The sequence below is a fragment of the Schistocerca americana genome, chromosome 1 (genome assembly GCF_021461395.2).
Source record: "Schistocerca americana isolate TAMUIC-IGC-003095 chromosome 1, iqSchAmer2.1, whole genome shotgun sequence".
Taxonomy (NCBI): Eukaryota; Metazoa; Arthropoda; class Insecta; order Orthoptera; family Acrididae; genus Schistocerca; species Schistocerca americana.
Genome location: NC_060119.1, coordinates 1,136,222,541 through 1,136,228,253, shown reverse-complemented (window position 1 = coordinate 1,136,228,253; position 5,713 = coordinate 1,136,222,541).

Sequence of the window (5,713 nt, the reverse complement as noted above, 5' to 3'; positions counted from 1 at the left end):
ACAAACCTTGAAAGATATCACACTACGGAACTTCAAAGTTTTTGTCCAACATCGCTACTAGCGCCACTATATATACTCTATGACTGGCGCCATAATTCATGATACTTTCTTCAGATATTTACGTTTTGTAGGCTGATGCCTCTCTTTCCTTTGTTATACAAACTTTTAAAAGTCTTTAATGACATACACTTGCAAGAGGAATATGTAAAAAGGTCTTATACCTAACAGCTTATATAAAATTCTTTTTTATGTTTCTTTTACAAGTTAAATGTGAATGTTATATTACCTTACATTAATAAGGATATATAACAATTTGTATACCGAAGTATAATGAATACCTACACATGTGAGTAACATGTATTGTACACTCGCAGCTTTTATGAACAATTAATGGGATTAAGTTACATATTTTCATGCACAAGGCACCGTGAGACAGAGGAAGCAGTTTTGTAGCATGTAGGAATTCATAGATTTTTTAAGCATATGCCGTAGTTGAGAAACACACACGTCTGACTAATCGGTTGTACTGTTTTGTTCGTGCATAGTACACTTTTTTTTTCGTTTTTGCACGTACAGTCTCTGAAAACCATTACTGTACGAAAATTAGCACAGGGTTTGTTTTGCAATTGGTGACTGAAATTCATACAGTTGGAAATTCGGTTGATAACAGAAATTAAAGAAGTCTTTTAAAAAGAATTGTATCAGTTAATTCTTACCAGTTGGCCTCTCCTGCCTGTCATTACACGTTTCAGTAGTATGTGCCTGTGCTTCTCAAAGTCCCCACATTCAGATAATATGTGGTTCAAATTTTGGTTACCTCCTGTGCATGGACACATGGCCTCATTGGTTAATCGGAATCTGTGATATTAAGACTTCAGTTTCCCATGTCCCATTAACATGGCTGTGAAATTAAGAGATAATGGTAATTTGATCACCACTCTGGCGTACTATTGGAAAATATACTTCTGTAGTGATGCCCATTTGTTCAGAACTACTTTTGTGAGATGTGATTCATGAAGGTATTAGGATGTTTGATTTTTGCTAACCCTCCTGTGATCTTGATGCCTCCTCTGCCAGCTAGTCTGCAAGTTCATTTCCATGTAAGGATGTTTGAGCTTTAAGGGAACTTGCAGTGCTTTATATCAACAGTGTTAAATTTTGTTACTTCACTTCCCTGTATTTCAACAACATCTGTAGCAATGAAAATGACTCCTTCACAGGTCATTACATATTATGTTATTAGTGTACTCAAATAAACTTATTGCATTTTAGCCACTGGTTTGGGAAATAAAGTTCATCAACCATACGGTTAAACTTTTAAATGATTTTTTGTACTTTCTCCAAAATAATTTCAATTGTACTTACCATTTTGTTTTTCTTTTGGTTCAGTCGACTCAGTACATGTATGTTGCAAATCCCTGAAAACTTCAATACTTAACTCCAAGTGGTTCCTGAGATTTAGAGAAAAATGAAACAGAAAGTGTAGTTTTGTCAGAAAGGGCTCCTCTAGTTTGAAATGACTAAAACTTATTTAATATACAGTATGTTTTATTTTTACTAACTGAATAGCACCCTGTACCATTATCTTGATTATTTTCCAACACTTTCACCCTCTTCCCCTTGTGGGCTCCCTAATGGCCATCTCTGCTGCATACTGTGCTTTGTTGATGTGAACCTTGTCCATATGTTGAAGTTCTCTGATGCAGTTTACTCCAGGATTAATTCCCACACATTATATCACTTTCACCCTACCAATGTAGCTGTCATTAAAAGCAATAACAGCACCATAGACTCTGCCATCCCACTTTAGTATATTCCTCCTGAAGAATCAAACAATGGAAAATCCAGAATGGAATGTAACAATATTAGAGAAGGAAAGTTATTACTCACCATGTAGCGGAGGTGCTGAGTCGCGATTGGCACAACAAATAGATTCACACAATTATAGCTTTCGGCCATTTAGGCCTTTGTCAGTAATAGACACACATTCACACACGCACACACACACTCAAGCAAACACAACTTGCACACATGTCTGCAGTCTCAGATAACTGAAACCACACTGCGAGCAGCAGCACTAGTGCATGATGGGAGTGGCGACTGGGTGGGGGTAACGAGGAGGCTGGGGTGGGGAGGGATAATATGGTGGGGGTGACAGACAGTGAAGTGCTGCAGCTTAGACGGAGGTCAGGAAAAAGGCGGGGGGGGGGGGGGGGGGAGGGGGGGAGGGGAGGAAGTAGCGGAAAGGAGAGAACTGACGGCTGTGTAGTGCTGGAATGGGAACAGGAATGGGGCCGGATGTGTGAGGACAGTGACTAATGAAGATTGAGACCAGGAGGGTTACGGGAATGTAGGATTTGCTTCACCTGGTCCTACTCAACCCAACAAGCCACCTTCCTCAGAGATGGCTACGTCAGTACCTCCGTCCATATCAAACCCACTGATCACCAGCAATACCTCCACTTTGACAGTTGCCACCCATTCCATACCAAGAAGTCCCTTCCATATGGCCTAGCCACCCATGGTCGTTGCATCTGCAGTGACAAGCAGTCCCTCTCAAAATATACCGAGGGTCTCACTGAAGCCTTTACTGACCGTAATTATCCTCCCAACCTTGTACAAAAACAAATCTCCCATGCCTTATCTTTCCAGTCTCCCACCACCTCCCAAAGTCCCCCCAGTCTGGCTACAGAGGAGCATTCCCCTTGTAACTCAGTACCATCCGGGACTGGAGCAACTGAATTACGTTCTCCGCCAGGGTTTCTATTACCTCTCGTTGTGCCCTGAAATGAGAAATGTCCTGCCTACTATCCTTCCCACTCCTCTTACAGTGGTATTCCACCGTCCACCGAAGCTTCACAATATACTCGTCCATCATTTCACAACGCCTGCTCGCAATCCCTTACCTCATGGCTCATACCCCTGTAATAGACCTAGATGCAAGACCTGTCCCACACATGCTCCTACCACCACCTACTCCATTCCGGTCACTAACATCACCTATCCCATCAGAGGCAGGGCTACCTGTGAAACCAGTCATGTGATTTACAAGCTAAGCAGCAACCACTGTCATGCATTCTGTGTAGGCATGACAACCAACAAGCTGTGTGTCTGCATGAATGGCCACTGACAAACTGTGGCCAGAAAACAAGTGGACCACCCTGTTGCTGAACACGCTGTCAAACATGATATCCCTCATCTCAATGACTGCTTCACAGCCTGTACCATATGGATCCTTCCCACCAACACCAGCTTTTCTGAATTGCGCAGGTGGGAACTTTCCCTGCATTACATCCTACGTTCCCATTACCCTCCTGGTCTCAGTCTTCGTTAGTCACTGTCCTCACTCATCCAGCCCCATCCCTGTTCCCATTCAAGCACTACACAGCCATCATTTCACTACCACACGCAGCCTTTTAATTTCTTTTTATTTCTCTCCTTTCCGCTACTTCCCCCCCCCCAACTTCTCTCCCGCCCTCCGTCTAATGGTCGAGCGGTTCTAGGCGCTACAGTCTGGAGCTGCGCGACCGCTACGGTCGCAGGTTCGAATCCTGCCTCGGGCATGGATGTGTGTGATGTCTTTAGGTTAGTTAGGTTTATGTAGTTCTAAGTTCTAGGGGACTGATGACCTCAGAAGTTAAGTCCCATAGTGCTCAGAGCCATTTGAACCATTTTGAGGCCTCTGTCTAAACTGCAGCACTTCTGTGTGTGTGTGTGTGTGTGTGTGTGTGTGTGTGTGTGTGTGTGTGTGTGTGTGGTGTTTTTATATATTACCGACAAAGGCCTATTGTGTGAATCTTTTTGTTGTGCCTATCGCTACTCAGCATCTCATCCTGAAGAAATCATTTTTTCATATGTGAGTCCTTATGAGATTGTGGAAAGACTCATTTGGAAACAAAGTGTGCCCATGTAGACACTTCAATAATTCTGGATGTGCTAGGTCTCTGCAAATGGGCTTTATGACTTCTACTAATACTGCTAGAATGGAATGTTAATGGCTCTGTGAAGTGGCTGAGTACTGTACATTGTGATACTTACACCGTGAATATGTTTTGGGATGGCTAAGTTCATTCCAGGATTGGATTGTCATCTGTTGACAGTTTCTGGAGGAAAGTATCCTGCATCATTCTCAACAAATCATCAGTGTTTTCCTGACAGCCATCCCATAGTGCTGTTGTAATTCATCAGTAATTTTGGGCTCTAGATAAGCATTATAATTTTACTATCTGATTGTTTCTTTTTCCTCAAATGTAGTTTCAAATTCCTCAGTCTGGTGCTCATTCTCTTCTGGACATGATGCACATATTCCAGTTTTGTGACAATCTTATCACAGTAAGACTGAGTTGCTGCTACAATGTTGCATGATTTTGCATCCCCATCATCTAAGAACTTAGTGTAACAAACAACAGTTTCATTCATGGACTGACTGAACTTGTTTTTATTAGTTGCAAAGGCCTTCATATCACCACTTGTTCCTTCATAGTTTCTATCAAACATATAATATAAAAAGTTATGATACTATTTTCAACACCACCATCAACAGACATAATGTTATTTCGCATGTACAGTACTGTAACCTGCAGCCTTCTATATAAAAAATTACTGACTTCATTTGATCCTAAAGTAACACATGTAAAATTTTTAGAGTTGTAAACAGATGCAGATGATATTTAAAAAGTAAAAACAAACACTAGTTAACAAATGATTTATATACCATTTTATCAAACAAATTGCAAATTTTATAACAGCATTGTTAAAGTTTCAGGATTGGCGAGGAAGGGAAAGCAGTGTGTACCCCTTGAGGTTTAGAAGTCAAACATGTTTTAAGAGCATGGTTGTTTAATGCAGTGACAAAGAAAGGCAGGCCTAGAGAAGCCGCCGAAACTGAATGGGCGATTGCCCAAGAGAGCAGGAGAGGAGAGTGTCTGGTCGGGTCGGAAGCTGCCAGCAGAAGAGAATGGACAGCGTGTCCGCTCCTGGTGGCTGGCCACAGCTCCACCCCTATGTGAACATCTCCAACCCTCCCTACTGGACAGCCAAATTGTAGACGCGCAGTTCGGTAGCGTTACCTTGTCAGCATGAGTTTAGCTACTGATGGTTCAACACGTGACTTTCAAAGTGGTTCTGTCCAGTAACATGGCTTACATGCTGAAACTAGCCGCCAGGCAGAAGGCACTGGCGAACATCAAGTGAAAAATAAAAAGTCAAATTTTTATAATATTAAATCCATTTAGTAACGGCCCCCCTCTGTACAGCATCACAGTACAAAAATGTTAACCTGTGCAATGTCTAGATTCCAGTTCTTTTTTTTTCCAATTAGGCTTTTGTAATTCATAGAATGAAGGCTTTCACAGCAGGTGTTCTCATCACTTAACACTTCTGGCCTGAGACACTGTGCTCGATACATAAGACTCCCCCTCCCCTGACGTTTCGCCTTCAACTGTGGAAGGCATCCTCCGAGGACAATCGGCGAACTGCCTAACATCAGGGGAGAGTCTTATGTATGAACCACGGCATCTCAGCCCGAAAGTGTTAAGTGATGGCTTTTGTAAATGTTTGTTTTCCTCATATAATGCAATGTCGTTATACTGTCAGTCTGTATTACTGCCTCTCTTTGTAAGTCATCTCTAATATTTTAAGAAAAGTCATTAAAATGTTCACAAGTATGTATGTCCTAACAGTAATTAATAAGAATCAAGCTAAAAGGGATACT